This window comes from Pan troglodytes, chromosome 4 (assembly GCF_028858775.2).
Source record: "Pan troglodytes isolate AG18354 chromosome 4, NHGRI_mPanTro3-v2.0_pri, whole genome shotgun sequence".
NCBI lineage: Eukaryota > Metazoa > Chordata > Mammalia > Primates > Hominidae > Pan > Pan troglodytes.
Window position 1 is genome coordinate 148,211,419 of NC_072402.2, and position 23,825 is coordinate 148,235,243.

The 23,825-nt window shown below is 52.9% G+C and overlaps 1 protein-coding gene across 18 annotated transcripts in view; it reads left to right on the plus strand.

Annotated features, from left to right (window-relative positions):
* Positions 1–1,415: 1,415 nt before the first annotated feature.
* NDST1 (N-deacetylase and N-sulfotransferase 1) overlaps positions 1,416–23,825 on the plus strand; it is a 72,365-nt gene continuing 49,955 nt past the window's right edge. For 5 of the 18 annotated variants that reach the window (XM_016954051.4, XM_016954056.4, XM_016954060.4 and 2 more), the window contains exon 1: positions 1,762–2,021. The gene's annotated coding sequence lies outside the window, so the exon portion shown is untranslated. Of the gene's footprint in view, positions 2,022–2,253; positions 2,418–5,878; positions 6,015–23,825 lie in introns of those variants that run through there. The other 13 variants (XM_016954053.4, XM_063811585.1, XM_063811588.1 and 10 more) reach the window with 9 other exon arrangements.

Genomic DNA, 23,825 nt, shown 5'->3' on the forward strand with positions numbered 1-23,825 from the left:
ATTCTCCTGCCTCAGGCTCCCGAGTGGCTGGGATTACAGGTACGAACCACCACACCCGGCTAATGTTTGTATTTTTAGTAGAGACAGGGTTTCACCATGTTGGCCAGGCTAGTCTTGAACTCCTGACCTTGTGATCCACCACCCTGGCCTCCCAAAGTGCTGGGATTACAGGCGTGAGCCACCATACCCAGCCTTTTTTTTTTTTTTTTGAGACAGAGTCTTGCTCTGTCACCCAGGATGGAGTGCAGTGGCATGGCTCACTGCAACCTCCACCTCCTGGGTCCAAGTGATTCTCTTGCTTCAGCCTCCTGAGTAGCTGGGATTACAGGCACCTGCCACCATGCCCAGCTAATTTTTTTGTTTTGTTTTGTATTTTTAGTAGAGATGGGTTTCACCATGTTAGCCAGGCTGGTCTCCAACTCCTGACCTCAAGTGATCCGCCCGCCTGAACCTCCCAAAGTGTTGGGGTTATAGGCATGAGCCACCACACCCAGCCTTGTATACTTTTTGAGCTTTGTTCCTACAATTGGATACTCTAAATTTTTTTTTTTTTTTTTTTTTGATACGGAGTCTTGCTCTGTCACCCAGGCTGGGGTGCAGTGGCACGATCTCGGCTCACTGCAACCTCCACTTCCTGGGTTCAAGCGATTTTCTCCTGCCTCAGTCTCCTGAGTAGCTGGGATTACAGACATGCGCCACCACCCCCAGCTAATTTTTGTATTTTTAGTAGAGAGAAGGTTTCACCATGTTGGCCAGGCTGGTCTTGAACTCCTGACCTCGTGATCCGCCCGCCTCAGCCTCCCAAAGTGTTGGGATTACAGGCGTGAGCCACCGCGCCCGGCCCATTTGGATAATCTTGAGCCTCTAAAGGTCCTTAGGAATCCACCAATCCACTGTTTCCCAGACTCAGGATCTCCAGGGCCGGGTGATCTGCATCCTTACAAGCTCCTTAAGGGATTCACTTATCCAACCCCACCCTGCTCATTTTACAGGCTGGCTCATGGGTGGCAGAAAGCCCTCCACTGGGAGCAGGCCGATCCGAGTGCCAGCCTAGGCTCTCATTAACCTGCCAAATCATCTCATCTCTCTGAGCCTCATTGTTCCCATCTGTTTAACGGGAACAACCACTGTCATCCTGCCTAATTTGCAGAGTCCTTGGGATAGCTAGAATAACAGGGGTAGGGGGCAGGCTCAGCGGGAGAAGAGATTTGCACAAGGTCATTTACCTCTTCATCTGCTTGTTTTGTGCCAGGAGAGAGGATTCTGCTGGGAACAACTTGTTGGGAAAGATGACATTCTAGTAAACAATGAAACCAGTAAATGAACCACATAATCACGATAAAGGGGTTTTCCAGAGTCAGGGCAAAGGTGTGTGTTGGGGGAGGGAGGGTCTGCCCAGGAGGGGTCATTCTGGCAGAGCACTGGTGGTTGGGGAGCTGTCCCAGGAGGTCCTGGAGAGCTGTCACAAGCCCAGCGGTGGAAGAGCCTGGAGGCCCTCTCGAGCCCAGCCAGAGCGTTCCCAGGGCCCTCGGAGCCGCCGCGGGCGCGGGTCTTTGTCTCCCACATTCTCTCTGCCGCCTCTCCCGACCCCCAGCGCTGTTTCGTCTCTGACCCCGAATAACTTGTTGGTTTCCCCCCGGGCTTTGTTTCCCGGGGGTCACCGCCTCGGGGACGCCGGGCAGCCGCCCCGGCCCTCGTGGGTCCTGCATCTGACACCCCCGCCGGCCCCCGCCCCCTACCCGCTCGGAGATAGGGGTCAAAGGCAGCCCGCGTCACGTGGTCGCCGAGCAGCACCGAATCGGCCGGGAGGGCCGAGGGAGAATCCGGGTGGAAGTCGAGAAATCCAGCCCCGATAGCAGCGCTCGGTCCCGCCCCGGCCCCCGCCCCGGGGCGCTCACCGCACGCCCGCCGGCCGCCCCGGCCTCCGGAGCTCTTCTCTGGCCGGCACCCACGCGGCATCACGGGATCGAACCCCGCTCCCAGCGGCCGCGATTCGGGGAGGTAGGCGCTGGGCCGAGGAGGTAAGGGGAGACGGGCTTGGGGGCTCTGGGCGCACGGGTACGCCCCTCTGGGATAGGGGGCGAGGCAGCGCGCCCCAACCTTCAGTCTCCAGGGAGACCCCTCCCCGCTGCGGGACGAGGGGGAGGCTGCGAGCTGCCCCGGCGCAGCGCCGGGCCGGGACTGGGGGCTGGGCACCGGGAGGGAGCGGGAGGGGGAGGAGAGCGGGCGGGAGGAGGCGGCGGCGGCGGCGGCGGCGGCGGCGTGGAGCGGGGGTGGGAGCGGCGGGAGGCGACCGCGAAGGGGTTAACCCTGGCCCGGGTCGGAGCCCGGAGGCGCACGCACGGCCCGGGGGACCCAGGCGTCCCGCTCCTCGCCGGGAGCGCCCCTTCCCCCGAGTGGCGCCCCAGCCGTGGCAGGTAAGAGGCCGAAAGGGCCCGGGCCTGCCAGTCCCCTGTCGCCCAGCCGGTGGGGCCCGAGCCCGGCGTGCAGGCCGCGCGGGGCCCCCAGCGGCCGCCGGCGCAAGTTTGGTGCGGGCGGGCGCCGGGCGGGCGGGTGGAGTCGGCCGGGCCCCGCGCGCGGGGGTGGGAGGACAAAGGGTAGGGGGCCGCGCGGGGCCGGGGGCAGGCTGGGGCGCGGGCGAGGGCAGCGCGGCAGCTGTAGGTCACGGATAATGTCACTCACGAGGAATGCCCCCTCCCCCTCCCCTGCTCCCAAACAGGGGAAACTTTTGTCTAGCGAGGGAGGGGGTTAGAGGCCGGGTCCTGGCTTCGCGAAGGCTGAGGCAGCCGGACCGGTTTTCTGCGGGCTCTGAGCGGCCTGCTCTCTAACTCCCCTCCTCCCTCAGGGTCTCGGGAGCAAGAAGTTCTCCCTTTGCACGCAGCCCTTTAACGCCCTGGGACAGGGGTGAGGAGGGGGCGCCGGTGGGACGGGTGGGCTCTAGGACCGGCCGGGAATCTGGGGACTGGCCACTTGGCTCTTTGCAGATTCGAGCAGCCCGGTGTGCCCTGCGAGGCTAAGGGAATACAGAGCCCCACCCCCTGAACGCCCATTGTTGCCCTCCCCACCCAGGAGAGCTTTCCGAATGGCCTGCGGGCAGTTTTGCCCCCAGGTCTCTTCAGAGCGACCTGGCTGTTTGTCAGTTTCCAGCGGTGTGACCTTGAGTGGGTTCCTTACCTTCCCCTAGCCTCAGTTTCTTCACCTGTAAAATGGGGAGAATGGTATTTGCTAGAATGAGGATGAGAGGAGTGTGTGGTATTTCAGTAAATGGTGTCATGCTTATATTCAACAAGTACATTTCACGTTTACTGTGTGTTAGGGCGCTGGACTAATTCATTGCTTTACATACATTCTCTCATTTAATTCTCCCGCATTACTATTAACCACATTTTACGGAAGGGCAAACTGAGGCGCAGGGTTGTAAAGGTCACACAGATAGAAAGTGGTGGAGCTTGGATTTTACCTCCCTCTCTCAGCCTGTGTCTCAACCACAGATCTCTACAGTGTCTTGCTGTGACAGCTCACAGTTTATTTCTCCTTTTTTTTTTTTTTACAACTTTGGCCCTGTACAGTTTCATTTTCAATTGAAATTATGGGGACATCTGTCCTCTTCCCCATTTTCCCCACCCGCAGGTAATGCTCTCTTCTGCCTGGTACTTGTTCCAAGTGAGGTCTTGTGCCCTGGCTGTTGTTAGCATGGGCAGCTGGAGCAGGAGGGAGGTCAGTTGGAGACTGGGCCTGGAACTCCGTAATGGTCCAAGTGCTGTTGCTGGCTGCTGTGTCTATGGCAGTGCGGATGGTGCAGGGAGAAGCCCGTCTCCCTGGCTCTGACTGGAGACAGCTGGTGGCTTTGTCAACAGGCCTCTCTCCCTAGCACCCAGGGACAGCCACATCTTTACTTTTCTTTCAGACCAGGTTACTTTCAGATCAGCAGGGGGCAGAGGTAGGGCAAGGGTGTTCTTGTGTAACTTGACCATGGCAGGGGTTCTCATTGCTAACTAATAGATGGGTCTGGATGCCCAGAGTCCTTGAGGATAGTAATAGTGTCAGGATTGCAGAACCCTAATGGAGAATGCATGTGTGTACAGGTCCCTGAGCCTAGCTAGCTCAGTATTGGGCACCCTGTAGGCCCTCAGTAAATATCCCACAAGTGAATAGGTGAAGTGGCTTAGATTTCTGCTGGCTTTCACACCCTGGGTTGGCCCAATCATTTGGTGGGGGTGACATCTTATGAGTACTGATCAGGCTCTGATTGAGGTCCTTGAGTAATTACTTTAAAAATGGAAAACAAATTGCAATTTAATTAACAACATCTTAAATCTAGGGCTGAGAGAGAGTGTGGTGGGTGGGGGTAGATAATGAGAGAAGTTCTTGGGGAAGGAAAGTTTGTGCATTTCAGCCTGCTCCGAGGGGTGTTCCAGCACTGTGTCTGGGTTTTGCAGGGTTTGTAGGCTTTTTGAGGGCCCTGGAAATAGGGGGCCCTCCTGGGCTGATAGTTCAGCTTGTAGGAATAAATGTGGAAATTCCGTTGCTTTGCTGGACATTGAGGGGACTCAGAAAAGCAGGGCATTGAATGGAGGAGTTGGAAGGCTGACTCGTCATATGGTCAGACTGTCCTTGTCATTGTGGTCAGAGCAAGAGGAAAGGCCTCTGGGGGAATCAACAAGTAAAGGGAGGGCCCCAGCAAGCAAGAGAACATGGATAGTGAGCCTCCTGTCGCAAGGAGATATGCGAGGAACAGTTTTGTAATCACAAGTTGAGGATGTGGTCAAGAATTTAAGATCATAGGCTGGGGGTTGGCATCTGACGAACTCACAAATGGGCTCTGGTCTAGGCAGCCCAGAGCTCTCTCTGCCCTAGGCTTTGGACCTGCTTGGCTGTGCTTTGGCCGCCCTTCCATGCTTTGGGACCAAAGCCAGGCCTGCAAGTCTCTGGAGGCTGGTCCGACTTCTACTGGCCTGGAATTTGGATTTGAGTATGGCTTGAAATATCTGGACTGTTTGGAGGACTTGGACATTCTTTACTTGAAATGGAACATTAGGGTAATTTGTGAAATGTGTATGGAAAATGTCTGTGGCTGAGGGTGACAGGGGACATGAAATGGGGTGCAGTCCTGCTGGATTCAGGAGAGGCTGTTCTGATGGGGGACAGAAGACAAGGATTCAAATGATGGCTATGGGGCAGGATCTGATCAGTTATAGATGGGTTTTGGAAGGTCAGTGGAAGGAAACGCTTTCTGCTTATTAATGTCAGCAAGGCCTCCTGGAGGAGGAAGTGTTTTCGAGGGTGCAGACTGCGGGAAATGGGACAATAGGAGACAAGATTAGGTCATGGGGAGCCTGCAGTGCCCTGCTCAGGAGTTTGGATTTTATTCTGTAGCCTATAGAGAGGACAGAGGGTTGTAAGTAGCTCATTGACTCGATGCCTGTTCCTGTGCCTTGTGTCAGGCACCATGCCAGGCTCTTTACAGACACCCCATTGAAATATCACAATACTCTGCAAAGTAGCTGCTGCTGCTGGTCCCCTATCCCTGCCCCATTTTCAGATGAGGAAATAGAGGCTCAGAGGGGTGGAGTCACTTATAGAGCTGGAATTTGAACCCAGGCCTGAACTATTTTTGCCTTACTGTGTTGCTTCTCAGGGGTCTTTTGACCAAAGATGGGAGCAAGACTGGCAGAGTTAAGACCAGGCCAGAGATTGCGCTCATCATGGTCCTGCAGAAAGCTGACCACAGGCTGACTCAGGCAGTGGACTGACAGGGAAGGAGGGGGAAGCTGCAGGACTTTGTAGCTGTCTTGGCATTTGGGGTCGTCACAGGTGGTCTTAAGGTTTGGGGAATAACCCTTAAGGGGCAATATTTCTGCTTTCAAATCCCTGAAAGGCCCTCTACAGGTAGGGGGCATAGTGTTGTCCTTCAGGGTTCCTGAAGATGGAGAAAGCAACAAGGGTGACAGCTCCAAGGAAGCTAGTCCGGAAGTAAGCTGCCCAGAAAGAAGGCGAGAACAGCATGGCTGAAGGTATGCAAAGAGCCTGGAGAGCTGCAGAGGCGGCAGGAGGATGCATCAGCAGGGGCAGGCCTGGGTGGCCACTCTCAGTTCCCTTTTCACCCAAGAATCTCAGCATTTGGATGGTGCCTGGCCCACCTCCACCCTCTGTTTTCTCATAGCTTTGGAGCTGCCCTTCCTGCACGTCCTGGGGAGTTCCATATGGCCTGGCCTGCAGAGCTCCACTGGGAGAGTCCTTGCCGTTTGGAATACACTCAGCCCAGCTGACTGTCAAGGGGCTCCTTGGGGATGTCTGGAGCAGTGGCCAGAGCTGGGCTAAGGACTGTGCTTTCACAGAGGATTTGAACCCTCTGCTTCCATTCCTCATCTGTGAAATGGGGTCAGTCTCTTTTTCCTCACCTGTGAAGAAATAAGGCTAAATCATGAATCAGGCTGAATCAGTAGGGCTTAGGGCAAAAGGGCTGGTGAGTTTGTGGATTTGAAAGTGAAGACGCGGGCGGGGGTTGTTCCCCTCCTTCCCTGCAGTGGAGGTTAAAGGAGGCTCTCTTGGTTTGGGGGTCACCAGCAAAGTTGCTTTCTCTGTCTGTGGGGCTCTTACAAAGCTCTGCCTCACAGCTTCTGTCTTGGAGGTGTGGAGCTCAGTGGAAGAGGTGGATGTTTGGGGGCAGCGGTCCTGGACCCTGCGGCCTCAGGGCTAAAGCCAATTTGCCATCAAAATCCTTATCTAGATGGAGGAGAGTTTGTGCTAAGTTGCCTCCTGGCCCTTTTATTTCTACTCACCTTATTTCTTGAATACAGATTGGATTAATCTAATTTTAAAATGTGCATGACGAATGAGCATTTGTTTATTTGAGGGCAATGTATGGGAAGTGCCTGCTGTGTGACTGCAGGGCCCCCTCTCCCACTCCCCCTCAACCCTCAAGCAGAACTGGCCTCTTTCCCTCTCTCTGGCTGTGCTCCTGGCCCCTCCTACCTCTACAAATCTGCTCATGGTGAAAATGCTGCACTCCAGTCACTTCCCCTTGCTCACCCTAAAATCCTCCCTACCAGTACACAGCTCCAGGGTCACCTCTTCCATGTAGCCATCCCTAATTCTCCAGAGCGGGCATTGCCTGCTCCCTCCTTTACATGTGTAGAACCTGTTACCTGGACCTCTCATGGGCCCTTCAGCTCTTAGCTTTGAACTCTAGCTTCCTAAAGACAAGTCTTATCTCCTCTAGGCTCTGTACTCTGGAGGCAGGGGCTGCACATGACCGCTTTCCAATGGGGGTGGGCAGTGTTGTAGAGTGGAATCAAAAGTCCTGGGTTCAAATCACCATTCTGCTACTATTAGCTGCATGATCTAGGGTAAATTACCTAAATTTCCTTGGACTTCAGTTTCCTCAACTTCACAATGGGGATAATAATAGTTCTGTTTTGTTAGGGAGGTTAAGGAAATCAGTGCTTTGACATAGTAAGTGTGCAGTAAGTAGAAGCTGTTCAAAGATAACAGTTGTTATAATTATTGTTTGTAGCTAGAGGGGATCTGTCCTTTTAGAGATGAGAGAAAGAATCCCTGGAATTTGAGTTTCTGAACTTTCTGCCTAATGGCCTGAGATGGCATGTGCAGATGAGGAAACTGAGGCCTGGAGAGATAGAGCAATTTGCATGGCATGTGGGAACATCTGGTTTCATCTAGGAAGCTGGACAGGATTTCTTTTCTTTGTTATGCCTCTGTTTTTCTTCTTCCTTCCTGTCATCAAGCCTAAGGTGCTCAAGTTCCATGGGCTCAATCTCCTCCCTGGTGACCATGTTGAAGGATGTCTAAAGATTACACCAGATAAATTGGGCTGGCTGAGAAGGTCCCGCTGGGCTGGCGGCCCTGTGGCTGTCCTTGTAACCAGGGACCCGTACCCCAGACTGCATGGGCTGGAGCTTTTTGAGGCCTCCCACCCAGTCTCACTTTGCCTGGGAAGGGGGAGAGGATGGCGGCAGAGACAGGTGACATGGGCTTGGTCTTGGGGCAGGTGACTAGAAGATCCAGACAGAGCAAAGGTTGAGAGCCAGGCTCTGGAGCCAGGTGGCCTGTGTTCAGGTCCCTGCTGGGCTGCTTCCTATGTGTGAGACCTTGGGCAAGCTGTTTAGCTCTTCCTCTGTACAAAGGGGATGATAATTGTCCCCATCTGACAGGATTTAGAAAGATAACACACTGTGAGCCCAATCTATGTGAATTATCGTTATTATTGTAGTTGATATTATTAACTAAGGAGCTCATTTAATCCTCACAACAGCAATGAGAGATAGGCACTATTATTATTCCCTTTTAGCAGATGTAGCAAGCAAGGCTTAGAGAGGTAGGTGGCCAGCCTGGAGAAGTTTAGTCCCAGGGGATTACAGTCAGGGCCCGCTGCTTTCTGAGGGGTTGCTCTGGCCAGAGGAGGTAGACTTGTTGTGTGAGGTGCTGGAGGGCAAATCCAATGGGTAGATGGGCCAGGAGAGGCTGACTTCAACTCAGTGTAATGAGGAGACTTAAAAAAAAAATTAGAGCAAGCCAAGATGGAAGGGATTGTGTCTGCAGGGAGCGAGCTCCCTGTTTCTGGAGGTGGAAGCAGAATCCTGGAGCTCATGTGATGAAGAAGTGGTGGGGATTCTGGCCTCGTTCAGACCTGAGGTCTGGCTCTACGAGGGAGGGCTTGGATTTTTATCATCCTAGGCTGTCCAAGGGATCGGCCTGTCTGGGCAGGTCCCAGGGTGGCATTAGGTGGAGCTTTGCTATAGTCATCGCTGCACGGCAGCCACCTCTGGTTTATACCACCAGCCTTGCAAGTATGACCTGCCCAGGCAGAGGCCAGATGAGGAGAAATGAGTGTTGTCATAGCAGGGCCTTTACTCATGCTGCATCCTCTGCCTGCATTCATTCCCTCCCCCTCTCCTTATGCCCGGGCAACTCCTGCTAATGCTTCTGTGAGTGTAAGCACCATCTATTCATGGAAGCTCCCCCTGATCCACCTGCAGGCTAAGTCAGTGGTTCTGAAAGTTGGGTTCTGGATCAGTAGCATCAGCGTTACCTGGGAACTTGTTAGAAGTGCAGATTATCTAGCTCTATACTGGACCTGCTGAATTAGATACCCTGGAGGGTGGGATTCAGCAATCTGTTTTAAGAACCTTCCCACTGATTCTAATGCATGCTGAATTTTTTTTTTTTTTTTTTTTTTGAGGCAAAGTTTTGTTCTTGCTGCCCAGGCTGGAGTGCAATGGTGTGATCTCGGCTCACTGCAACCTCTGCCTCCCAGGTTCAAGTGATTCTCCCATCTCAGCCTCCCAAGTAGCTGGGATTACAGATGCCTGCCACCATGCCCAGCTAATTTTTGTATTTTTAATAGAGACAGGGTTCCACCATGTTGGCCAGGCTGGTCTCGAACTCCTGACCTCAGGTGATCTGCCCACCTCGACCTCCCAAAGTGCTGGGATTGCAGGCATGAGCCACCGCACCTGGCTGTGTGCTGAATTTTAAGAAATACTAGGATAGATCATTAAAAAAAAAAACTGATGCCTGTTTCCTTGGGCTCTCTTGTTTTCAGCATATTCAGTCACCCAGCTGATGTGGGGGACCCAGAGTAAAGCCCAGGTTCTCACCACCCTGTTTTCAAGGAGCCCCCATCTTGTAACAGCTCCCTATCCCCCAGGAAACAATCTCGTGACACAATGATGGGATACAACAGAACCCCAACATGATTATAGGAGCCAGTGCTGGGGCAACATGAGGAAGGCAGGATTAGGGAGCTGGAAGAGCAGGGGAGATTTTATGGGTGGCAAGCATGGGTGCCAGAGACATGGCAGCTCTCTTCTGGGGCTGGGGCCAGGGCAGGGGTTGGGCAGAGAGCATGGGCTCTGCCTTAAAGAATAGTGTGCTTAGGGCTGGTTGTGGTGGCTCATGCCTGTAATCTCAGCACTTTGGGAGGCCAAAACGGGTGGATCACCTGAGGTCAGGAGTTTGAGACCAGCCTGGCCAACATGGTGAAACCCCATCTCTACTGAAATACAAAAATTAGCTGGGCGTGGTGATGGGTGCCTGTAATCCCAACTACTTGGGAAGCTGAGACAGGAGAATCGCTTGACACCGGGAGGTGGAGGTTGCAGTGAGCCGTGATTCTGCCACTGCACTCCAGCCTGGGCAACAGAGCAAGACTCCATCTCAAAAAAAAAAAAAGTATAGTGTGCTTAGGTGTGTATATGCACACGTGTGTGTGGTGTGGGTGCACACATATGCGATTACAATGGCCATATGTAGTCTGAGGGGGCTGAGTGGCCTTAACTGCTATCAATCCAGTGGTTTTAAGCATCTCAATAATTTTTTTCCTTTTTTTTTGAGACGGGGTCTCACTCTGTCACTGAGACTGGAATGCAGTGATGCGATCTTGGCTCACGGCAACCTCTGCCTCCCAGGTTCAAAGGATCCTCCCACTTCAGCCTCCTGAGTAGCTGGGACTATAGGTGTGCACCACCACGCTCAGCTATTTATTTGTGTGTATTTTTTGTAGAGATGGGGTTTTACCATGTTGTGCAGGCTGGAATCCAACTGAACTCAAGCGACCCTCCCACCTTGGCCTCCCAAAGTGTTGGGATTACAGGCATGAGCCACCGCACCCGGTCAGCATCTCAATAATTTCTTTTTCTTTCTTTCTTTCTCTTCTTTTCTTTTCTTTTCTTTTCCTTTCTCTTTCTTTCTTTCTTTCTTTTCTTTTCTTTTCTTTTCTTTCTTTTCTTTCTTTCTTCTTTCCTTTTTTTTTCAGAGTCTCACTCTGTTGCCCAGGCTGGAATGCAGTGATCTTGGCTCACTACAACCTCCGCCTCTCAGGTTCAAGCGATTCTCCTGCCTCAGCCTCCCGAGTAGCTGAGATTACAGATGTGTGCCACCACACCTGGCTAATTTTTGTATTTTTAGTAGAGACGGGGTTTCACCATGTTGGCCAGGCTGGTCTCGAACTCCCGACCTCAAGTGATCCACCTACCTTGGCCTCCCAAAGTGCTGGGATTACAGGCGTGAGCTACCGCGCCCGGCCTCAATAATTTTTTTTTTTTTTTGAGACGGAGTCTTACTCTGTGACTCAGTCTAGAGTGCAGTGGCGCGATCTCAGCTCACTGCAACCTCTGCCTACTGGGTTCAAGTGATTCTTCTGTCTCAGCCTCCCGAGTAGCCGGGACTACAGGCACACGCCACCACGCCCAGCTAATTTTTGTATTTTTACTAGAGACAGCATTTTGCCATATTGGCCAGGCTGGTCTTGAACTCCTGACCTCATGATCCACCTGCCTCGGCCTCCCAAAGTGTTGGGATTACAGGCGTGAGCCACTGCACCCGGCCTAATAATTTTATTTTTTTATTTTTTATTTTTTTGTGTGATGGAATTTCACTTTTGTTGCCCAGGCTAGAGTGCAATGGCACGATCTGGGCTCACTGCAACCTCTGCCTCCCGGGTTCAAGCAATTCTTCTGTCTCAGCCTCTTGAGTAGCTGGGATTACAGGCACCTGCTACCACGCCCGGCTAATTTTTGTATTTTTAGTAGAGACGGGGTTTCATCACTTTGGTCAGGCTGTTCTCGAACTCCTGACCTCGAGTGATCTGCCCGCCTCGGCCTCCCAAAGTGCTGGGATTACAGGCATGAGCCACCGTGCCCGGCCTTAATAATTTTAATGATGATGATCATAATTGCTGCTCACGTTTATTGACAGCTTATAAATGCTTGCTGGGCACTTCCATGTCACCTCATCAGAAGCAATCCCCAGGACAATCCTATAGGTAGGCACTATCATCACTATTACTGTCCCCACTTAATAGATGAAAATACTGAGGCCACACAGCTATAAAAGGATAGATCTAAGAATTCTGTGGAGATATATAGAGTGCTTAAAGGCATGATCTCATTGGAAGGAGAGCAGTAGGGGATTGTCATGGAGTGTTTGTATCATAGGCACAACTTACGGTGATTTTCTAAAGATGTCCCCAAATATATATTTTGTCAAATGAGTGAATTATGCTTTGGAGGAAGGTGGATGGGATTGTGTTGGGGTGGTTAGGGCTCCAGCCTCCAAGCTGGGGCTTCCACTGCAGACATTGTTGTTCTCCTGTTTTGTGGATGGGCTGTCTGAGGCTCAGAGATTCAGTGGTGAGTTCAAGGTTCCACTGCTAGGGCAAAAGAACAAATCAGAGAGATGAAAGTGGATCTCTAACTGGGCATGGTGGCACGTGCCAGAAATCCCAGCTACTCGGGAGGCTGAGGTAGGAGGGTTGCTTAAGCCCAGGAGTTCAAGACCAGCCTGGACAACATAGTGAGACCCTGTCTCAAACAGCAAAAAGAGTAGATCTCCTTTGGTTCTAATAAGAGGGGATGTGAGATTCAAGATCAGAGCCCACTGTCCACTCTGCTGTCTTTTCGTGCCTCAGTGTCCCCAAGCTGCTGCCCAGGAGCCCAAGGGTGGGCAGTCTTTGTCTGACACAGGAACCCCTTCACTTCACATTTAGGGGATTGAGGCCTAGTGGAGCAGGGACTCACCCACGGCCACACAGGGGGTCAGAATTACTGTTGAGGCCAGAATCCAGAATTGTTTCAGTTCCAACCAGGAAGGGGTTTGTTTCCCAAAACCTGTCCCTACCCCACCCCTTCTTTGGCAGGCGGAGTAGCTGTCACCCTCAGGGTGGCCCAGAGCAGTGCTGGGGGTAGAGATGAAGGTGCCTTGTGAAGACGCTGCCAAGAAGGGGTGGGGCAACTTCCAAGAGGAAGAGCACCAAGAAGCCCAAACCCCAGACGGAAACCAAATGTATTTTCTGGGCCCTGAGAGGATATTTGGAACAATGGAGGTGGGATGAGGGAAGTTAAAAAGGGCTTCTTGATATCCTTAGAAAAAAAAATACAGGCTTTAAGTTTGACTTTTGTTTCTCTGAAGGATGTTTGTGTAACTTTCTGAAGGCAGGATCCCAGCACTCTGTGAAGCTTGTCAGATGCTGTTTTTTTGTTTTTTTAAATTTTTATATTTTTTTGAGACAGAGTCTGCTCTGTCGCCCAGGCTGGAGTGCAGTGGCGCGATCTTGGCTCACTGCAGCCTCCATCTCCCGGGTTCAAGCGATTCTCCTGCCTCGGCCTCCCGAATAGCTGGGATTACTGGTGTGCGCCACCACACCCAGCTAAATTTTTTTTGTATTTTTAGTAGAGACGGGGTTTCACCATATTGACCAGGCTGGTCTCGAACTCCTGACCTCAGGTGATCTGCCTGCTTTGGCCTCCCAAAGTGCTGGGATTGCAGGCATGAGCCACCACGCCCGGCCATTAGGTGCTGTTTTTATAGATTCAGGGCTTTGGAGCTGGGAAGGACTCGATCAAGTAGTCTCCTCACTTTATAGTTGGTGAAATGGAGGCTGAGAGGTGGGGGGCCTGCTTGAGGTCACACAGTGAGGCAGCCGAGGTCTTGGATCTTCCCATGTGTTGCAAGAGGCTGTCCATCTTGACTTACCACCTCCTGGGACCTGGCTGGCATGGGGGCTGGGCGGTCACTGATGAGGGGTTCCCTTCAAAATGCTCATTGCTGCTGGGGATAGGGTAAGGCCAGGTCTGGTCTTGGGCAAGATGAGCCCACTGGTGGGGAGAAGGCTGAGATGGTACACCTGGTAATGCCACCCTCATCCAGATGCCAGGCCCAGCTGTGCACCGTCTGCCCAGCAGCTGGGAGCTGTGAGTCACACCCAGTGGATACAGAGGCGCAGGCCATTGTGTGCCGTGATTCATTCTGTTCTCCCGGCCCCAAAGGGATGACGAGGCCCTGAGCACCGATCCATGCCCACGCCTGTGGATGAAAGCTGATATGAGGAGGCCCAGGGGACCTGAGGGAGTCGGCTCCCTCTGCTACCTCCTGTCTCTTGAGTATCCTGTGATCGTGACCTGTCCATTCCCACCAGTGCAGGGGTCCATGAGCCCCCGAAGGTGCAGTGAGTTGTAGGCATTTCTGTGTTTTCTTTTTCTGAAGAAAGAGTTTGTTGGTTTCATCAGATCATCAGAAGGCTGGGTGTCCCTGTGGAGTGCTGACAGGGGGCCGTGTGCACTGCGGGCTTGAGAAATGGTGGCAGCGTGGTGCAAGTAGAAAGTAGCCTGGTGGCAGTGTAGCATCCTGGGTCAGGGTGTGGTCTTGGAGACGGGCTGTTGGCTTCTGAGCTGGCTCCTCCACTTAGGAGCTGTGTGACATTGGGTAAGTTACTTTGTCTGTGCTTTCTCAGTAAAATGGCAATAACAGTATTTATCTCATGGTGTTATAGTTAGACTTTTAGGTAAGTTAATGTTTGTAAAGGACTTATCTCGTGCTTGGTACAAAGTAATCATTTGGTAAAAGTTTGCTGTTGGTAGTTCTAGCTCTGCTATGAATTTGCTGAGTGATCTTGTAAGTGCCTGATCCTGGGGTCTTAGTCTCCACCCCTGGCTCCGCACTCTGTGTTGGGCTTTCTAGGAGCTGCAGGCCCAGCTTAGAGAGCAGGGGTGGGCAGGGGAGGTAGGGGAAACCCTTTCTGCATTCTGGGACTCCCTAACCCAGGCCCTCCCTGGCTTTGTCCTGAGGCAGGGTTATGTAACCAGCCGGGTCTGGCCAGGCAGGGCACGATTCTCAACCTCCTTTTGTCCCTTCATTGTCTCTTTCTCTCCCTTCCCCCCACGGAGCTGTCGTTAGCTGACCTGTTCCTCAAGCTCCAGGGATGAAATTGGACCCTTGCTATTCTGCCACCAGTTGATTTAGTTTAGTCCAGAGGTTTGCTGGGCTGGCGGCCCCTCCTCCCGCTACCTGGGGACAGCACTAAACTGATACCTCTATGCCTGCTTCATGCCTCCTTTTTGGGGAGGAAACACAGGAGTCTAGATGACTTGGGCTCTTGGTCCAGCCTGCCAGGTTGTAGGGACAGGATGTTCCTGCCTATGGCCTCTGAAGTTCTAGAGGTACACCTCACTCCCTATCCAGGATTCCTTCCCCAGAAGAGCCTTCTCAATCCTTGCAGCCCAGCACCAATGCCTTCTCTTCCAGGAAGCCTTCCAAGGTACCTCAGCTGCAGGGAAGTTGGCCTCTACTGAGCTCCACAGTGTGTTCTCTGTCCCTTTTAAGAAAACAGAGGTCACAAACTGGCAGGTCACATTTGCCCTATGGGCAGATTTTGTTTGGTCCATGCCAAATATTGAGCTGGTTGCCAACCAGAGGTTTTACATAAAAACTCAGACTTCTGGCTTTATTTCAAAAATTGGAAGATAGGAAAACCTTGAGCCTACATTCTCCAGGGGTCATTGCTGGAGGTGAGGCATGTACACTTCACCCCATCCCCAGCCAGCCATTTCATATGCTTACATGATCTTTCTGGTCACTGGAGGCATCTGAGTTTGCAACCCTGTCCTTAAGCCATGAACCACTTTCTCTCCTACATTGTTCCTTTGTGGGCTCTTCTAAGGCAGCGGGTGTAGGGGCTGTGGGCTGAATCACCTTTGCGTCCCTTGAAGCATGGAAGCATTGGAGCATCACGCTTAGGCTCAGGACGGTTTCCCCAGTAGGAGCATAACAAGTGCTTCCTGTGTGAAAGCAGGTGTGGCCATGGTCTATCCCTCCAGCTGTGAAGGTTCCATTTGCTAGAGGCCTCTGGGTCAGCCTGCTCTGTGACCCTCGAATCCTCCCCCAAGATAAGCTCTGCCTGCGTAGCCACTGACCCAGGCGGCTTCTTAAGCTGCAGATAACAGTCCCTGAAAGGGCGGGCCCCACCCTGCAGTGTAACCAAGGAGAGGAGCATCCACCTGCAGCTGTCACCAGGTCTTACTCTCATGGTGGGCTTGGAGGAGTTTAGGGAGGGGAGGACTGTGCTCAGCAGCCTTCAGAGGATATCAGGTCCAGACCTCTGTGTGCTGAGGCCAGCAGGGTGAAGAGGGGTGTGGACCAGTTCAGATGTTTACTGGCCTGGGCTTCTTCTCCATTGGGCCTCTCTGTGCTTTCTCCTCCTAGAGTATGTTGTTTTATCCGACAGCTCCCTTGTCCAACTGTCTGTCCAGTCAAGGTTTATTTAACTCTTTCAATTGAAATCTTAAGTATTCCCTGGGGCCTGCTAAGATGTCTTCTCCTGGAAGAGGTCTTAGCTGAGAGGTTGCAATTGTTCTGGCTACAGGAAAAACCTGGGAAGCTTGCAAAAATGCATGCAGATTGCTGCCCCCACCCGCTGCCTCCTGCTCTGATTCTTTCATTCTAGGGTGTAGCCTCCCCATCCTGAGAACATTCAGACCAGGGGGTCTATAGACCACTCTTTAAGGACTGTCTTAGTGCATGGAGCCCAGGGCTGGTAGGGAGGAGCCTTGGGTGGCTGTTGTGCTGGGCAACATTAACCATGCCCCTTTCTCTCTCTGGGCTACTCTTTTGCCCCCTGTGCCAATGTTCTGGGCTTCCCCAGTTGTCGTGGCTGAGTGCAATGTGAGCTATTCTTGGAGAGGATAACACAGAGTGGATTGGGGCAGGTGCCAGTGTCTGGGTGGGGTGAGGGCTGCCAGTCCTGGCCCCACCCTAGCCAGGCCCAGAGGAGTTTCACATTCACATTAGGGAACAGGTCAGGAGAGGAGGCAGACTGAAAGCCTGGCTCAAAGTGGGCAAGTGCTGTGCCCCTGGTATCAGGCCCCACGGGGAAAGCCTGGCCTGGGTGGCCCAGTGACCTGGCCACAGGCTGAGGGGCTCTCCTGCTATGTGGTCCTGTGGCAGGCAGGCTGAAACATCAAGTGCAGGCATGAACAAGCCATTTACAGCCGGGTAAACTGAGGTACATAGAGGGAAGACATTCTCCTAATGTCACATGAGTGGGTGGAAAGCTGGGCTGGGACCCCAGGTCTTCCAATGCCAGGCAAGGCCACACTCTTCCATCTCCACCTCCCTCTGCAGGGCCAGTGGCAGATCACCTAGCTGGACAATCATCTGATTGTCTATGACGACCTAGTTAGAGCCTGGAAAAATGAACCATCATCACAGCCACCCCGGAGGCATGAAACCGGTTGAGTGTGCAAATTACCCCTCAAACATTCTCCATCCCATTTTTTGTTGTTGTTGTTTTGTCTTTCCTTAAACTATCTGATGGGACAGCTGCCTCTGTGCCCGCTTCCGCCTGGCACTGGGCTTCGTGCTCTTCATTCTGAGAACAAAGCTTCCTTCTGACAGTCCTCCTGCTGACCACGGGAAAAGGGCAAGCGTAGCACCAGCCTCCCTCCTCTGCCTCCTCTTGCTGGGAGCATGGGGTAGGCAGCCTTGGATGGATGCTGGAAAGGCCGTGAAGGTGGGTGGCGGCGGTCCAGTCCACATTCCCTCTGGCAGCCCAACTGTCAGGACTCAGAAGTTCTCCCTCATGGCCAAAAGGAGAGGAAAAGGCACCGGACAGGGACAAACGTAAAGTCTTGTCATCCATTGGTCCAAGCAGTCATTTGGACTAGAACAGGACTGGGAATTTGGCTGGGAACTGGCCAGGCGAAAACCCTCAGGGTTTTAGCTGGCCCAGGTTGAGTCTTGTATCAGCCTCTAGCCCCTGGTCTGTAGGGGCTGTGTAAGCCTAAAGTTATGTGTTCAGATGAGGGAGACAATAGTCCCTCATTCAGTATATTTGTATTAAACATCTACTTTGGTCCAGGCTCTTTTCTAGAACTGGGATGCAGCAGTGAACAAAACACATGGAGACCCTGTTTTGGACGTGGGGCTGACATTTGAGTGGTGGGATGCAATGAACAGCCCAAAAAGCTCACTGTCAGGTGGTGAGATGTGCCTGGAAGAAAAATAAAACTGGCTTGTGGGTCAAGAGTGTGATTTGGGGGAGTGACCCAGCCATGTCAGGTGGTCAGGATGGTCCCTGGTGAGGGGCAGTAGACTCCGGGAGGGCGGCCCACCGGAAATTGAGGGAAGAATTTTCCAGGCAGAGGGAGCTGCAGGGCAAAGGCGCTGGAACTGGAGGGCATGGGTGGCCAGAGGCAGGGCTGAAAGAATGAGAGGATGGTGGAGGAGAGGGGCCAGAGGGCATGTGGAGACAGGTAGGGCCTCTTGGCCATGGGGAGGACTTTGTTGTTTGAGTCTGAGTGGAGGGGAAGCTGCTGGCGGGCCCGATGTGAGGACTGACTGGTTTGGGTACACGTTTTAGAGAGACTGCTGGGGGTGAGGGTGGACGCAGGATGACTAGCTGGGAGGCTGCTGCAGTCTTGCCACGAGAGAGGTTGGGCGAGTCAGTGGTGGGTGGGGACGGCGGGGGAGCAACCAGGGGTTGGTTCTGGATTTATTTTGCAGGATGAGCTGATGGGATTTGCTGATGGATTAGATGTGGGGTGTGAGAATAGAGTGTTGACCGCAAGGTTTCTGGCTTGAGGAACTGGAAGGACAGTTGGACAGTATTGCTATTTACCAAGACAGAGAAGGCTGTGGGACAAGCAGGTTTGGGAAGAGCAATTAAGATTTGGGGTCAGCTGTGCTGGGGTGGGGCCTATGCTGGTGGGGGAGGGGCATGGTGCACATGGGTGCTGGGTCCTGCATGTTCCTGTTGCTGTCAGGAACAGCAACAGGGGTTGTGTGAGGGGCCCCAATGCTAGGAGTCTGTTCTGTAAGAACAAATGTTGCCTGGTCCCTTCATGTCCTTTTCTCTCTCTGCAAACCTCCCTCTGCTTTTCTCTTCCTTTTGGACGAGGAAAAAGGCAGATTCTGAAGCCTCATTGTCACTGTGATGGTCCTAGCCTTTCTGCCTGGCATGCCTCCTGACAGGGAGTTCCTTCTGGGGTAGGCAAGGTTGGGGGCGGAAGGGTGGGGTGGAGGTTCAGGCCTTATCCTGGCTCTGCTATCAACAGAGCTCTTTGCCTTGGTTTCCCCTCCTGTATGGAGAAGGGTTGAGGTGGCCCCAGGGTTCTGAGGGTGGCAGGGAGCATTTGAGGAGGCCACATGGCACAGTGGTTAAGAATCTGGGCTTGGGGTCAGGCAGGCATGGGCATGAATCCTTGCCTGCTGCTTGGCTGTGAGATTGTGGACGAGTAACATAACCTCTCTGAGCCTCAATTTTCTCATCTGTAGAAATGGGCCAGTGATAGTACCTGCCTCACAGGGTTACTGTGAGGTTGAATGAGGAAATGTCCATAAAGCACTTAGTGCCAGGTGCGGTGACTCATGCCTGTAATCCCAGCACTTTGGGAGGCTGAGGCTGGTGGATCACCTGAGGTCGAGAGTTCGAGACCAGCCTGACCAATATGGAGAAACCCCGTCTCTACTAAAAATACAAAATTAGCCAGGCATGGTGGCACACACCTATAATCCCAGCTACTCAGGAGGCTGGGGCAGGAGAATCATTTGTACCTGGGAGGTGGAGGTTGCTTGTGGTGAGCCGAGATTGTGCCATTGCACTCCAGCCTGGGCAACAAGAGTGAAATTCTGTCTCAAAAAAATAAACAACAAAAAAAATAAAGCACTTAGCAAGGCCCTGGCATATAGCACACCTAGTAAACCAAGGCCTCTGCTCACAGTGACCCATGCAGGCAGGCAGGTAAGGGGCTTGGCCTAGTGAGTGGGAGGAACCGTGGGAGGTTATTGAATAGGAGCATGCCAGGCATGTGGTTTGATGGGGCAGCTGTGAGTGTGGAGACTTGGGCTGAGTTTTCTTAGCAAGTCCGAGAGCCCCTTCCACCTTCCAGAGTGAGAGCTGCGGGCCGGCCCTAATGGACCATCTTCCTTTCCCTAGCCAAGGGTCTTCATTGGCTTGGCATGGGCAGCCTCTGTTTTGCACAGGTCCCTTGGGGTGGGGTGGTCATTTTCCTTAAGGCCTCCTATAGGACCCCTTGTCTCTATATCCCAGTGGCTAGCCTTAGGGAAATGTGAGGGAAGGGCTTTGGGGGTGTGTGACATCAAAGGGACTTAATTTACGTGTAGGTAGGGCTCTGGACAGGGCTGGTAGGTCAGGCGGATCCTGGAGTGGCAGTCCACTGGACACTGGGAGTGACCTCGGTTTCTGGTCTGCATCCAGGCTGGGTGGTGCTTGCTCCAGCAGAACCGTGGAGAGGTTGACAATGGGCGGAATGTGGCCCTTTCAGAACCCACACTTCACTGGTGCCCAGGCATGCCAGCCAAGCCCTCTGCTTCTGCAAGCCTGTTTCCCAGCAGTTGAGCTGTGCCAGGACAGCCAAGGACACTTCAGAGTCCCCAGGGCTCATAGCCAGGCTGTCACCGGGCATTGCTTATTTTCCCAGGGCCCAGGAGTCTTCAGGGATGGTGGGGATTCTGGAGATATTCCAAGGACTTTTCTTAACAGCTTGGTAAATTGAGGTCTGGAGAGAGCAAGGCACTTGACCAAGGTCTCACAAGGCCGCCTCCCTCATATCTGCCACTCCCCTGTTTCCGTGTCCTCTGCACAGACTCCTGGCCTTCTGCCTGGACGTTTGTAACAACCTCCCTCTTGTGGGCTCCCTAAGAGCTTTGTTTGTCCTCCATTATCGTAATCTTGCCATAATCTGCCAGATGCACACACTATTTGATGTGTCTACCTCCTGTCCCCTCCACTGACTGCCTGTGACAGTCTCCCCGACAGAGCTGTGCAGCATGAGGTTTAGGCCCCAGGCTCTGGAGCCAGTCTGAACTCTGTTTGGATGCCAGCCCTGCCCCTTCCTGGCCTGGTGACCTTGGGCATGATACCCTACTTTTCTGAGCTGCTGTCTTTGTGAAATGAAAACAGTAGCAATACTTAGTTGATAGGAATGTCAGGACAGTTAAATGGGATAATGTGTGAAATGCAGAGTACAACACCTGGTACCAAGTAAACTCTCAGAAATGGTCATCATTGTCCCAAAGGCCCATCAATTGGTTGAACTGGAAAGTCGTGAGCATGGAGGAGTAGACCCAAGCTTGGACTGGGAGGCAGAGGATGTGGGCTCCAAGTTCATCTCAAACATTGTGTTCCTGTGTGCGTGTTGGGAAGCCACTTATCCTCTGGAAACCCCACTTTCCTTTTCTGAGAAAGGGGGAAGAAGTCCCTGCTATACTTTAATAAAGTTGGCATGTGATACTGCAGCAATGCCTGTGAAAATGCTTTGCATCTGTGTAATGATTTAAAAATGGCACAGCGGTGGCTGTGGTGTGCTGATGGCGATGAGGGCATTGTAACCACAGTGGTGGGCAGCTGGCCGGGCTGGAGGCTGGTTCATCTGTGGAATGCTTAGTGCCCACACGGACTTCCCCATCCCTGCCTACCTGCTCCCGGCTGTCCACCAGCCTGCCTTCACATTAGCCCCGGCATTATATGCTAGAAAATGTGGGAGGTGCAAAGAGCTGATGGCATTTCCCCAGCCCTGGTGGGTTTTCTGTTATCTGTGGCTGATGCCATGGAATGTGGGGATTAAGAACCAGACAGATGCTGGTTTGAATCTCAGCTAAGCACTTCCCAACAGGGACCTTAAGCAAGTTGCTTAATCTCTGTGGACCTCAGGCTCCATATTTGTAAAATGAGGCCATGATCAAGTAGAGGCCAAGCATTTAACAAGGAGCCCAGAACATAATGGCATCAGGTGGTTGTATAATGTGTATTCTGCCTGGAACGTGGTCACTGACAACGTGGTGACTGACAGGTTATCGATGGCAGGAAGCTGGGGCCACTGTGCCCATTTCGGGGATTTGCTGCAGAGGTCGGTTATGCTCCCTACAGAATAACCCAGCTTAGATTTAGGAGGGTCTATGGAATCATATGGCATGATTCAATTTTTTAAATTAATTTGTTTTTTAAAATTTTATTTTTTTTAGAGATGGGGTCTTGCTGTATCTCCCAGGCTGCAGTGCCATAGTGCAGTTGTAGCTCACTGCGGCCTTGAATGCCCGGGCTTCCAGCAATCCTCCTACCTCAGCCTCCTGAATAGCTGGGACTACAGGCTCGTGCCACCATGCCTGGCTTCATGATTCTGTTTTATGTGACCAAACTGAGGCCGAGAAAGGAGTGGTACTTGCCTGAGGTCACAGGCAGGTTGTGTAAGAAGGCCGGGCCTAGGATGAGGCAAGTGAGGCATCTAAGTGCAGCATCTCAGGAGGTGCCCGCTGTGTGCTTGCACATTGTGGAGAATAAGAACCTTTGTTTTTGAGAGAGGGTCTAGCTGTGTCGCACAGGTTGGAGTGCAGTGGCGCAATCTGGGCTTACTGCAGCCTCAACCTCCTGGGCTTAGGTGATCCTCGCACCTCAGCCCTCCCATATAACTGACTACAGGCACACGCCACTACGCTGTCTAATTTTTGTAATTTTTTTTTTTGTAGAGAAGGGGTTTTGCCATGTTGCCCAGGCTGGTGTTGAACTCCTGGTCTCAAACTCCTGGGTCAACCTGCCTTGAGCTTCCAAAGTGTTGGGATGACAGGCGTGAGCCACTGCACCTGGCAGTGAGCGCCTTCTAAAAGGCTCCTTGCGGGCCTCACCTGAGCCTAGTCCTGGGTGAGTTCCTGATCTAGGACTGGAACCCTGGTCTCCTGGCCCCATGAACTGTTCTGGACCCCCGCAAGGTACTTTTTAGAGTCTCGCTGAGGCCTCCTATTCCTCTTTAAAAGGAGCCTCTGTGAAGTAGGTCACCCAGTGCTTTTTGCTCCACGTTTCTGTTCTCTAGCTGTTGTCTGTGTCCTAGAGAAAGCCGGGCCCACTTGCCCCCACCTCTCCCCACCTTCTGCCCCCTCCCCCTGCCAGCTGCGCCTCCATGTAAGTACTTTGAGTCCCTTAATACCCCAAGGCGTGTTGGTGGCCAGCTTTTGTCTTGATGACAAGCCCCAGCATGTCTACAGGGACTGGCTGCTTTCATGTGGGCCCTCGGTGAAGCCTCCTTGGTCTCAGCAGGCCCTGTGTTGTGCCCACCAGGCCTCTAGGAGATTAGGGGGCTTCTGTGGCTCCAGATGGCTCAAAGCTTTTCCCTTCCTCTGTGTTATCCCTAGCCCACCTGGCTTCCGTCCTCACTGGCCACGGGGCTTGGGGGATTTTCAGTCTCTCCAAGGCTCTGGCATCTTCCAGAGTGGGCTAGTCTTGGAGTGTCCATCTGAGCCATTCTTTCTGTCACCACTGCTGGGCCTGCCTGCTGGGCCTTAGGTGACTTCTTGAGAGGTGGCCAAAGCTGCTAATCCCTGGAAGGGGCTCCTAGGATTTCCCTGTGGCTGGCAGGACCCTTGGCCACCCACGTGGTGTGACATGAGGAGCCTGGAAAGCCAGCCCAACCTCCATCCTTAAGCCCCACGTACAAACATACCTTTTTTTTTTTTTTAACTGCAGCTCTCAGAGCCTGCAATTCTACTGTTGTCAGGTTGCCTTGTGCTCTCCTTGGCATCCTCTAAGAAGGCAAATACCTTTTCAGCTGGGTGCTTTTAAGCATTTGCTGTCAAGAAGCAAGCCCTGGCCAGCCTGGCCCTTTTCCAGTGTTCTGTGTGACCGTGGCCAAGTTGCTTCTCTTCTCTGGGTCTCGTCTTTGTAAGACCCTTTTCAGCTCTAGCACTTTGAGGCTCCAGCATGGATTCTTACACCCTCCACACCTTTGCCGGTCACCTTTCTTCCTTCTCTGCAGGGTGGGGCACAGGGAAGGGCCTGGCAGCTGAGCTGGGTGGGGCCAGGGGCCAAAAGCCAGCATCATAGACACTTTTCCCACCAGCTGGGCATACTAGTCCTTCCTCTTCTTCTCAGGACAGATGGGGAAACTGAGGTCTGGAGGGGGAAGGGCCAGGGCTGGAACCAGCACCCAGTTATCCTTATTGCCAGTGAGTGCTCCTCCTGCTGTTGGCTGCTACCTCTCTTGAGAGGGTCAGAAGACCCACTAGCATGAGGGTCAGGGACATGC